Raw genomic sequence first — 13,630 nt, forward strand, 5'->3', positions numbered from 1 at the left:
TCAGGAAATAGAAATATAGTCAAGATAATTTGTTATACTAGATTTTACTTAAAAATGCTAATGATTAATGATTTACTGAAAATTATCATCAATAAACAGAATCTTAGTGTGTATTGAAATATCTCTACACTGGAATAATCTTTTATTTTGAAATATTTATGCCTTAGACATTGCTAATTTATGTGTCTAGATAATTATCTTTAAATTAATATACAAATAATTACAGTCATTTTTAGGCAAAACTTCATCTCACTTAAACTTTTAAAATGTTTTAAGGATTGAATTCAATCTGCAATTACACCTTCAGCTCCCATTTCTCCTTTTTTGTTTCCAGGTTAAGCTGTAATCAAAATTCAGTTTATGAGACAAAATGGAAGTTCTGCCATTGAATACTCCTTGAACATGAAACTCTTCTGAATAGGCCAAAAGGATGAAAACTTTGATTATATAAACAACTTTTGTTATCACAGGTTGAGTATTATGTTCTCCTGTCTTATAAAACCAATATCGTCTAAAAGATTGTGCATGATTATAAACATAACCTTCCCAAAATAAAATCAGAACTTCTTCTTGTGCCAGCATCATGAAATGTTCATATTATTGTGATGAGAGTGTTATACGTGGATGAGCACTATTTGTTCATCAGGGATTCTTTTTCTTCCCTAAAATTGAGAAGATTTTTAAAGTAGTATTGATCTAAACACTTTCTTCCAGCCCACGTTGCTTTCTCTGTAAACTTTGCTGCCCATTAATTGCTCTTGAATTGATAGCCATTGTTCGTAACTCCCACTGTGTTCAATCATCAGGCAATAGAACTTAGAACAATAGGAAATATTTATTAATATGATTCTTCGATGTACTCAAAAAATACAGGGACTTTAAAACGTAACATCTAGGCCGGGCGCGGTGGCTCAAGCCTGTAATCCCAGCACTTTGGGAGGCTGAGGCGGGTGGATCACGAGGTCAAGAGATAGAGACCATCCTGGTCAACATGGTGAAACCCCGTCTCTACTAAAAATACTAAAAATTAGCTGGGCATGGTGGCGTGTGCCTGTAGTCCCAGCTACCCAGGAGGCTGACGTAGGAGAATTGCCTGAACCCAGGAGGCGGAGGTTGCGGTGAGCCAAGATCGCGCCATTGCACTCCAGCCTGGGTAACAAGAGAGAAACTCCGCCCCCCCCCCCCAAAAAAAAAAAAAAAAAGTAACATCTAATACATGTGGATTTAATTTGGTGGACAAAAAGGAAGCCTAACATGAAAACTCAGCAATTCATAAGGGCCACCTACTCAGAAGATTAAGTCTTTTAAAGAATTTCGCATGCAGAAAGAGAGCACACATTGTTAAAACAGTGGAGCCTAGCAGATAGTAGTCCTAGAGCTTTCTGGGTGTCTACAAAGATGTAACATTATTTAGTCTCATGTGAGTGGCTATTGAAACCTCCCTCACTTTACGGATTATTTCTCATAATAAAATTCTGAGATAGACCTTGGAAATTCTTTTTAAAATAAAAGTATGTTCTTAGAAAAAGAGTAGCAGGTCACACATAAAGGCAATTAATAAACTATTCATCAGATTATGATAGCAGATGCCATTGAGGGAAACAGAAGAATTCTACTTTGTCTCCTTGCAGAGAAGGTAAGAGTCATACGTAAAATATCTATGCCATCTGTACTCATTTTTTGCTTTCTTCTTTTTGTCTACCAATCTACCATTGCATCTGATAGCACCGGTGTATTCCACAAAAGGTCAAGTACAACCTATATAGTTAGGCATACAAATAGCTTCATTGTCCCTCAAGAAAACAGAATCAAGAAGAGATTTACACAGAGCCAAAGTGAACTCATCCAATTTGAGCAGCTATTTCAGTGTCTTGGGACCCACAGCATGGCCTAGAATTAGTGAAAGCTTTAATAAGGACACATCTTGTTGGCTCCATTGACTTGTTACTTAGGACGAAGAGGCATGGTCAGACAAGGTAAGAACTGGATACTGTAAAGCCCAGGTCCAAGATGGGTCCTTGATTGCCCATGTTTGTAGTGGCACTGTGCTCCTTATTTTTATACATTTAAAAAATGTTTTGCTGATTTATACTTGTTTCTCTTAATTCACTAATTTATATTTATTAACTAGTATATCTTAATAGCTAACATTTTTTATCATAATAAACTTTTCTTGTGAATATTATATAACATCAATCAAAATATTTCTTTCTTTTTTTTTTTTTTTTGAGATGGAGTATCACTCTGTCATCATCCAGGCTGTAGTGCAGAGGTGCGATCTTGGCTCACTCCAACCTCTGCCTTCTGGGTTCAAGCGATTCTCATGCCTCACCTTTCTGAGTAGTGGGGACTACAGGTGCATGCCACTATGCCTGGCTAGCTTTTTTATTTTTTGGTAGGGACAGGATTTCACCATATTGGCGAGGCTGGTCTTGAACTTCTGACCTCGTGATCTGCCTGCCTTGGCTTCCCAAAGTGCTGAAATTACAGGCATAAGCCACCATGCCTGCCTGTTTTCCTTTTAACAAGATATGTATTTTAAAATTAAGCCAATACATTTCACATGATAACGTTATGTACATCTGGGCAAATATTTTATACAAATTATTTTATATCTCTTGACAGTACTTAGGAACTTATATCATACATTATAATGATATTAATTGAGCAAATCAAACTTCTAGCATTAAATAGTAATAAAGATGTGATTGCCAATGGAGTAATATTTCATTTTTATTACTGTAATTGTATCTGAGAAAACAGATATATTTTGTTTCTTATAATTTACTCAATTATGCCGTTACGCTTTAAGCTCTTCCAATTCCATTTTGAATTTAACTTTTATTAACCTAAATTTTAGTCACATTTTGCTTTATCTAAATGTACCAAAATATTACTATTAGCTCTTTTTTTATGTATAATAATCTTAATACTTTCAGATTTTTACATCCACATCTAGAATTTTCAGTATTGAGACAAATTAACTTTGTGAAACTGGGAACTTAATTTTTCATTACAAAAAAATCTAATTCTTAGATAGTTTTGCTTGCTTGGGTTGCCTTAAAAGGTAAAGACTGCTGGATACACAATGCCATCAACAATATTTTTTTATAATTCCAGTAGAATTTAAATTTAAATTACAAATATATATGGTTTAATTTTGATAGCAAATGAAAGTTACTTTATGTTTATTGAAGAATCTCAATGATTTCCTTGATTGGAAATACTTTGTTGACCCAAATGGCAGGAAGACCACTCAGCGCAGAGGAATGGTCCCAAATAGGGAAGAATGAGATGTAGCCAGCAGACATGTGCCTTCTCATATGATGGAGCATGGTGACTCTTCTCTGCTGATCTATGTTTACACAGCCAGCTCTCAGGCAGGACTCTCAACTGGACCATAGGATGTGAACACGGCAGAGATAAGGTCAGTGCTCTTCGTTTTGTACAAAATAGGGAATATAACTAATTGTCTCTTAGATTATACAATAGAATAACACCTAAACCTTTTCTCAATATAGTTGGGAAATAAATGAATGACAGAAAGGGCATCTCTTGCATTTTTTTTTCTTGTAAATCATATTGAAAAATTCCACGTTAATATCAGAAGAGCCTACTTGCATTTCAGGTTTGTGGAAAATTTGAACTTATTGAAATTAGTAAAGACAATATGTCTTAAAAATGTACAATACATTCACTGAAATCTATTTAAAGTTTCATTTTAGCCCAAATTTTGATTTTTCTTGTCCCCAAGTTAATGTTGATAAAATCGTTTTGCACTTTTGAGAGTTACGTAAAAAAAAGTCTCTGTAAATGATTTAAATTATTGTCAGGAAATAATATGTAGTATCATAAAACAGTCTACAAGAAAGCATTGTGTTTATTATTTTTGAAAGAGAATTGGGTTGAGAGTCAGAAGATCTGAGATTGTACTCCACTTCTTTTAATAATTAGTTGTGCAGTATTTACCTTTTCTATACAGTGTTTTACTGTATTAAGTTATAGGAACTAGTAGTATCTAGGCCTCTTTTAGCCTAAAATTCTGTGATACTTAGTCGCAATATAATAAGAAAAAACTTTTATTTACAAACTATACAGATATATATTTTATATACATTTTGCATAATGAAGCATTAACAGTTGTAATGTATTTAAAAGCTATTAAAATATTCTCTCATGCCATAATATCCTATCTAATAGTCATATTCCTAACATAAGTGTTTCTCGTAGATTGTACTTATAGCAAGACGTGACTTTATTAAGGGTAGATCATGGACCTTTAATAAATATTTGTTGACTAAATAAATTTTGCAGTTCATAGAAACATATTTATCCATTGAGGAGAAAAATTATATTACACTACAGTCATTCACTATAGTGACAGAATAAAGGTTATGTTACTCTATAACACTTGTCCTCTGCCAAACTAGACAAGAACTAGGGAGTAAAAATCAACAAGAAACACTTGAAAGATGATAGTTGTTACCAAAACAAAAGATAGAGCTCAATATCGATTCCAAATTGTTTTTCCCAATTTGTTGAAAGACTAATGACAATTTATATTTCAAACAAAATTATTCAGTGGTAGGAGTTATCTTTTTGACTTTATCATTTTCATTTTGCATTGCAGGTAGAAATGGTAATTTCTCTTGTCAACTTGAAAAATTCAACTGCTTGGTGTCATATAAATGAAAGGCATAGTCTATGTTTTTGTATTCTTGAACTGCAATTTGAATATTATGAATAAATTATATGTTGTTGGGAAAAGCAGCAAAGGAGAAAGGACTTACAGAGTGCCTACATACATTGGTTATGAGTGACATATAAACAAGGAACAACAAACTGCAGAAGGCTGCAGGAGGCCTCTGAGGAGGAAGGCCTCTCCATGCCTCATGTTCCAGTGCAGGGTGACTTAGGCTCTGTTACCATAAACATTGTGCTCAAGGACATAAAACCCCTTTGTAGCACTATGATGTAACCAGACTGGTAGTCTCCTTGTAAGGTTTGTGTTCCACCAGCTGTACATAGATAAGCTAAAGATAAACACATGTTGTTGTGTGAAACTCCTAAATGGCCACTGTTATCAATCGTTAGGATGACACACCACTTCTGGCTCACAGATTCACTCCACCATCACTCCACCCCTACCCTATAGATCAAAGTGATTGTAACCAATAAATAGTGTGGATAATCAGAGCTCAGGGACTTCACTGTCACCTCCAGTAATGAGTGATGGCCCCCTGGTCCCACTTTCTCTCTTAATCTTTTTGTCATTCCTTTGTTGCCACCAAACACGGGGTACCCACGGGTGATGTAGGACTGCTTCCTACAGTATATTTTTTAGTTTTAGTGCAAACCAAATCATAGAAATTTTGTTCATCTCTGAGACAAATTAAGTAAAGTAGACAAATTTAAAATAGTACAGACATCTAAGACACCTAGGCCTATTGTAGATTGAATTTTAGTATCATTTTATGTTCCATGGGCTGGATCTTGATCAGATATGCAGTGTTTTTAAATACTGAAAATAGGGAGCCTTAACCGTTACCTGATAGTTAAACATCTTAATTGGTCTAGAACTGCTTTCAGGAAATGACATGATCTATCTGTAATTTATTTCCTTTTCTTTGCTTACATAAAGAAAATGTATTTCCCTAAATGTCTTCTTAATTTGCTGTAAGGGGATAAGGTATAAGGGTTAAGATGGGGTGAGAACAAAGGGGAAAAAAACAACTAAAATGTGTTTACTGGTAAACCGATTCCAGTGAGATGATATGTTTTCAGCTAGTGAAACCTCAAAAAAAAAAAAAAAAAAAAAAAAAAAACCCACAAAAAAAAGAACAAAACAAATCACTCAAATCCTCTAAAAAGAAAATCTGACTTCAATCCTGAGTCAGTATGTAGTCAGGAAGTTTGAAATCAGAAAATGACTGAGAGAGTGTCCAGGGGATTGCTGTCAAAATATGAACATGTTCATAAGAATATAACAAGCAAAAGGCCTAGATAATAGCTTTATTTTCTCTAAGCATCTAATGGAATCTTAAAAGAGAATGATAGTTGTCTCCGTCTCAGTAACAAGCAAAAAACTAAAAGTTTAAACTGCATCAGAAAGAATTTGTGTTAGTCATAACAATTATTTTTTTCTTACTTGGAATATAAACCACTGGAAAAATTAAGCAAGGATAAGTTTTGAAATTTCTGGTTGTTGGCTAGAAACAAATATATAATGCATCACATTTGGTTATAAGAGGTAGGACTAGTAAATTTTTGAGATTTGTAATCTGTAATTATAGCTGTATCTATATAAATTAATTTTTTAGTGGTTCATAAATCTCAAGACCAAGATTTAGAAAGTAATTATTTGTTTTACTGCACTAACTGGTTACAAATAATTTTTAAAGTCTGTTTTATTTTACTTTTCTGTCACATTTCCAGATAAAGTACCTGGAAAGTATAGGAGACAGAATATGGAAGAAAATATATGTGTTCCAGTAAGACTTTTAATGTGTTCCACATTGGCACATGCCTTCAGAGAATAATGTAAATTATTTTTATCTTAACACACAAAAGGAGAAAGGCTTAACTTGCAGAAAAAAGAATATGCGTTAGACATAAAAAAGTCTTTATTTCATCCGCTGCTACCTAAATATAAACCTATTATTCTAACATATTCCCTCCCACACTGATTCTCACTTTATTTTCTATATACCCCAGAGAAAAAAATAAAAATAATTTAAATCATTGAAAACATAAAGTATACAAGAAATGAGCTACAAAAATGTACCAAACAAGTCAGGATTTCACTGACTCTTCATGAAAGTAAGAATTAAAAACTAAAGCTAATATATGTACCACTAGCTTATATGATTTAGAAAAGATTCACTAGCTTATATGATGTCTACACAATAATTTTAACCAATAGTCTGAATGGAAACAAAAGGATTGACAAAAAAGAAAACTTTTTGAGGGATATTTTTTTCTCTCATTTAGTATATATGGCCATCAGAGGTGAAAATGAGAAACAAAGATATAGAAAATAAATTTCTCAGTCATCTACTTACCATAAGCCTAAAGGAAAGTAAGTGGTTTATATGATAGAACTAACATTGTAAGTCATTTCTAATACCTGTGTTGATGGAAACCACATACAGCTCATGATAGTCCTTATTAGAAGGGTTTAGATTGAACTGAAAGGCCAAAAATTACAAAATGGAAAAAAGCACTAGGAGATTCATTATTCACAGTTCCTTTAGACATTTATAGCACAGAGTTGGAAAACTCAAGATTGGAAACAAATGAAAAGCTGATGAAAAAGCAAAGATGGAGCACTTTTTAAGAAATTACCCTGTTCTGTCTCAGAGGCAGGTAAATAAGCTGAGGATATACAGGATAGAATGGAAACTGTGTACTGCCTGTTATGGACTTTATTCAAAAGTTAATTCTAATTTTTAATACAGTGAGGATCTTGAAGGAGAGTTGGAAAGTAATCCTGTAATGGATGTGAGTGTGCTATGTTCTGTTTATACAGCTAAAAGAGCAAGTTTGCTCTAAATTTGGAATCATTTTTATGGTATTCAGTGAATCTTTATACATAATATATGAGAAAATATAAAATAAAAATGGGAGTTACAGGAAGGTCATCTTAAAAAGAAAGAATAGGCCAGGCGTATTGGCTCACGCCTGTAATCCCAGCAGCACTTTGGGAGGCTGAGGTAGGAAGATCAAAAGATCAAGAGATTGAGATCATCCTGGCCGACACTGTGAAACCCAATCTCTACTAAAAATACAAAAATTAGCTGCGTGTGGTGGCATGCACCTGTAATCCCAACTACTCTGGAGGCTGAGGCAGGAGAATCGCTTGAACCTGGGAGGCAGAGGTTGCAGTGAGCTGAGATTGCGCCGCTGCACTCCAGCCTGGCGACAGAGCAAGATTCTGTCTCAAAAAAGGAAGAAAGGAAGGAAGGAAGGCAGGGAGGGAAGGAAGGAGGGAGGAAAGGAAGGAAGGAAAGGAAGGAAGGAAGAAAGGAGGGAAGGAAGGAAGGGACTTAATACTTTTCTTGCAAGTTGACATCACTGTACTAACAAAGTTCAATTTCAAGTTACTTTATCTTGCCCTGGGATGACCTATTCAGCAGAAAGTTGAGAAAAATATATTCCGTGTTACAATGTGGAAAAATTATATTTTTTTCTGTCCAGTGAAAAGCTCATTATAATATTTATTTCAGTATTGAAAGTAAATTAAGGCACTCTGAGTTATTAAAGTAACATGAGATTGAAACATAAAAGTGTAAAAATGGGGTTTTGTACTAGCATATAGCTCTCATCTTAACAGCAGCTCGAGTTCTTGTTTCCTTCCTTTGTGCTCACAACTGCTTATCTTCTTTGGGTTTCATATACATAAAAAAGTGTTTACAGCACTCATACGGGTGTATCTTTACAATATAATTACTCATCCAGGATTCATGGCTTCATCTTAAATTTCTTTATTTGGCATTTACTGAGCCCTATAGGGAAAGGCACTCCCTTTGGCTTTCGTTACAGATTTACAAAGTGATGAAATCTGAAACCCTATTCTAAACAAGTTTAGAAGCAACCATAATTAAAGCCTTCCTGTGGTCACCACTGTTAAGAATATATATTGATTGTTATTTTTTCTATGGAGAAGGCAGCCGTTAATTCTGACTGTGAAGGTTCTGAGAAGGCTGAAGACAAGACCTAGTGTTGCAGCCAATTCACAAAAAAAAAATGAATTGAAGGTTTATAATGAAAAACTAGAGGAATATAAAAGAAATCCTATGAACAAACATTTAAAGGTATAAAAATTCGTAGAATATTTTAATTTTATTCAGTTCAAGAAATATTTACTTGATTGATCCTGTGCATGAAGAAGAGTTAGAAGTCTGACATTTATACTGCAGTATGAATTTGGACTAACATTCAGTTTGGACACACTGATACAGCCATTCTGGGCATTAACATATTGAAATTCTGTGACTCTGCTTGGTAAATAATCACAGTCCTTCAAATATGCTCCTTTGCTGTGTCCACTCTGGAAGCTTCCTCTTTCACTATCTCTTCAGGATCTAATAATGACAACAAAAACCTGCCCGGTACAGCAAGCAGCTCAAGGAACCTTTTCAGACCAAGTTTTCTCGTGTTATTATTTGTGAGTCACTGAACTTAGCATAATGGTTCTGATGTATTTTTAATTTAATCCCCTGAGTACATAGATTAGAGTCGAAAATATAAATAAAAAGAAATATTTAGGACATGCTGTGAAGAGCCTTGATGATGAGGCTCAAGATTCTGGGAGGCTTTAATACATATGTGTTTTATGAGAAGTGGGTGGCATGATTAAATGCTTTAATTTAAAAAATAACTCAAGTGGTAAGGTGGCATATAAACTCGATATGAAGGGACCAAGATAGGATAGAATTCCTGTTGTCTATTCCTTTACTCAGAGGTCCATGTCTAGTATTCAGAATTTTGACAGATGAAATTCCAGTTGAAGCCCATTTTTGATGAAGACTTCTACCATTTTCAATAATCACCACTCCTTCAAGAGTTACTTTTTACAGTTCAGAAACTAGAGTAGACTAAGTTAAGACAGCATTAATTTCATTTAATTGCTTCACTTCATATTACTATACTCTCTTTTGCCCACAATTAAGTCACACTGCTTGAAATTATAATTCACTTTGTGATTATGCTTTCACAGATGCATTTCTTCCTCCTTTCCACAGTCCATCTGGGAATTATTTGACTATCCTCAGCAACTACCTGCAAATATTAGAGCAGTGATCAGCATTGCTTTAAGCTGGTGGATTGACAAGACTTAGGGGAATAACTCCTGCCTAATCTATTTCATACTTATTATGGCTTCCAGGTTAGGCTGCTTAATTTAAAAAACTGACTTTGCCATCTGTGAGATGAACAAATCTCAGAGTGATGTTATGTTGACATTTTGAAAGCAAAGTACACATAATGATAGAGAGGGCTGCCAGGGAAATTCTGCCTAGCTAGCTGGCTTCCCAGATCCTTCATAGAATGGTATTTTCACTGAATTTAAGTAGGTTCATAGTCTGAAACTCCACCTTGCAGGTCTAGGAGCAGGATTTTTATCAGTATACTCAGATATCAAATACTAAGCTGAATGTTTCTTGGTGATCATGGCAGTAGCCTCCTGAATGATAGTCTTGAGAAGCATTTTGAATAACCCAGTGGTTTTCATACTATATTCTAGAAAGCTCTAGAATTTAACTGTTCAATATGACAGCCTTGAGCCATATATTAAACATCAAACAATTGAAATATGGCTAGCAACTAAGGAACAAAATTTTTAATTTTAATTTTAGATTTCTAATCTTAAATTAAGAATTTTAATGTTGCTTAACTTAAATCAAAACTTAAAAACCAATATTTAACGTAGTTACTGAAAAACATATTTAGAACAACAGCATAAATATATTGTTTAGGTTTAGAACAACTAAACTCTAATTTTCCTGAAATCTTTACACAGATCAAGTGTTTCCATGGAAAATTTAGCATCTGAATTGAAATATGCATTAAATATAAAATGCATACTGAATGTTAAGAGATACTAAAAGAAAAATAATGTAAATATTTCATTAATAACATTTATGTTTAAAATATGTAAATTGTTATATTAGGTAACATATAATAATAAAATTAATTTTACCTATGACTTTTTACTTTTTAAAATGTGGCTTCTTGGAAATTAAAACTTTCACATGTGGCTCACATTATGCTTATCAGACTGAGCTGGTCTAGAATATGGGGGTTTTCTTACTTAGATTATTTCTCCACTCAGGTAATAAGCATACTACCTGATAGGTAGTTTCTTGATCCTCATCTTCCTCCCATCCTCCACCCCCAAGTAGGCCCTGGTGTCTATTGTTGCCTTGTTTGTGTCCACATGTACTCAATGTTTAACTCCCATGTGTAAGTGACAACATGCAATATTTTGTTTCCTGTTCATGCATTAGGATAATGGCCTTCCACTCTATCCATGTTGCTGCAAATAACATGATTTTATGCTATTTTATGGCATAGTATTCCATGGTGTATGTTTGCCACAAGTTTTACATACGGTCTACTGTTGATGGGCATTTAGGTTGATTCCATGTCTTTGCGATTATGAATAGTGATGCAATGAACATGTGTGAATACGTTTTTATGGTAGACCAATTTCTATTTCTTCCAGTATATACCCAATATTTGACTTACTGGGTCTAATGGTAATTCTGCTTTAAGTTCTTTGAGAAATTGCCAAATTGCTGTATGTAACATATGATGTAGTTGTACATTCCAGAGGTTTAAGAATCTTGTGGGTTTTTTTAAAAATACATATTTCTTTTTTAGATTTGTGGGTATATGTATTTATTTGTTACATGAATATTACTTGTGTGATAGTGAGGGTTGGGCTTATAGTGTACTCATCAGAATGGGAGAAAATGTTTGCAAATTATGCATCTGGCAAAAGAATAATATCTGGAATATACAGGGAACTCAATTCAAGAAGGAAAATTAAAATAACCCCATTAAAAACTGGATGAAGGACATGAACAGACATTTCTCAAAAGCAGCCAACAGACACATTTAAAATGATCAACGTAATTAATCATCAGTGAAATGCAAATTAAAACCGCACTGAGATGTCATCTTATTAATACATCAGTCAGAATGGCTTTTATTAAAAAGGTAAAAAAACCCAACAGATGTTAACATAGATGTGGGGAAAAGAGAATGTTCATACACTATTGGTGGGAATGTCAATTATTACTACCTCTATGGAAAACAGTATGAAGATACCTGAAAGAACTAAAAACTGAACTACAATTTGACCCAGCAATTCCACTACTGGGTGACTACTCAAAGGAAAATAAATCATTACAAGAAAGACACCTGCATTTTTATGTTTATCATAGCACTACTTACAATAGCCAAGTCATTGATAAAACCTGAGCATGTTTGCTTTTGTCTTCTCTGATGCCTTTATGCTTCCCTAAGTACTCCTTCTTAGATAGAGGAGTCAATGTCTTACAGCTCTTTCAGCTATAATTCACTGTTAATAATTGATTCCCATGGTGGATGTGGTGAGATATGGGGGAGAGAGACCATGCTGTAAATGTAAGAAGATTATATGTCAGTGTTTAGGTGAGTCTGTTTCTCTGGACTGTGGCCTTCCCAACTATTTCTTAGCTTTCATACTCCTAAAGGTGATACAGGAAGACTAGAAGGTTCTGGAGACAAAGCAATTACCTTATCTCAGGTAGGATGAGGCTCTGACAAAATCTCCCTACCCTTCTTTCCCAGAATAAAATTTTGTAAAAATTTGTGGTGGGAAAATCTGTGGGATATTTCAAAATGGCCATTCTTCCTTTCCCTCTTCCAGTACCATAAGGAGAGTTTTCTTGGTTCTTCATGATAATGAACCTGATAGGGTTCTTGAAAAATAAAACTAACCAAAGAACTGGTCATCCCCTTTAGTAACAATCTGCAGGAGTTTCTCATTCTAATTCTAGTCTGCAGTCAGTCTCCAGATGTTATTGAAACTAACTAACTAACTCTGGAAACTAACAAGTTATCTTATTCATGCTCTTCTGTCTATAGCCATTAGCAATAGTAGTGCCTAAATGACATTTTCAAAACAAAGTTTTTTGCAATAACTCAGTCTATTATTGCTACATTTTCCCCTCCTAGAAACTACAAAATTTTCAAATAGCACTTGAATATGTGGAATTGTTTAATGAAAGATGTTCTCAATATATTAATTTATTTTATATTATTGTTATATAACAAAATCTCAGCAATAATTATCTTAAATTTCCTTTTATATTTATATTTATGAGCTGGAATAAACTTCCTGTAATCTCTGAGTCAAGTATAGGTAATGAAGAATTTAAATATTTGGGTTTTTATGTTACATCTTAGTATAAAAATACAACGTAACAAACCTTACCTAGCCTGGATCTGTCACCCAGGCTGGAGTGCAGTGACTCCATCTCAGCTCACTGCAACCTCCACCTCCTGTGTTCAAGTGATTCTCCTGTCTCAGCTTCCGGAGTAGCTTGGATTGTAGGCATTTGCCATTATGCCCGGCTAATATTTGTATCTTCTTAGTTGAGACGGCGTTTCACCATGTTGGCCAGGCTAGTCTCAAACTCCTGATCTAGTGATCCATCTGCCTCAGCCTCTGAAAGTGCTGGGATTACAGGCCTGAGCCACCGCACCCAGTCCTGAATTGTAATTCTTATTAGCTGTTGTTGGAAAAAGAGCTATTTAAGATTTGTGTCAGCAATTTTCTTTTATTACAATGAGGATCACAACATATCTTACAGGATTTTCAAAGATAAATTCACATAATCACTACACAATTATAAACTACCAACTCTGCACCAAGCCCTATTTTAGGTCCTAGATATATACTTATAAAGAAAATAGATCATCCCTATTCTTTTAGAGGTGAAATAATAGTGAAGATAGATAAATAGTAAATATACACATAGCATCCAAGTCACTAGTACATGCTGTAAAAAAGAATAAAGCAAGGTAAAGGGACTAAAACTAAATGGGGCTGCTACATTAGATGCAGTTATCTTGGGACATC

At 34.2% G+C, this 13,630-nt stretch overlaps 1 protein-coding gene across 1 annotated transcript in view; it reads left to right on the top strand.

Moving 5' to 3' along the window:
* The window catches only part of LOC101050874 (uncharacterized), an 891,623-nt gene that overhangs the window by 852,294 nt on the left and 25,699 nt on the right, over positions 1-13,630 (top strand). Inside the window, exons 13-14 of the mRNA XM_074389917.1 lie at positions 335-1,976; positions 3,248-3,427. The gene's annotated coding sequence lies outside the window, so the exon portion shown is untranslated. The remainder of the gene's footprint in view (positions 1-334; positions 1,977-3,247; positions 3,428-13,630) is intronic.

The sequence above is a fragment of the Saimiri boliviensis genome, chromosome 2 (assembly GCF_048565385.1).
Source record: "Saimiri boliviensis isolate mSaiBol1 chromosome 2, mSaiBol1.pri, whole genome shotgun sequence".
Classification (NCBI taxonomy): domain Eukaryota; kingdom Metazoa; phylum Chordata; class Mammalia; order Primates; family Cebidae; genus Saimiri; species Saimiri boliviensis.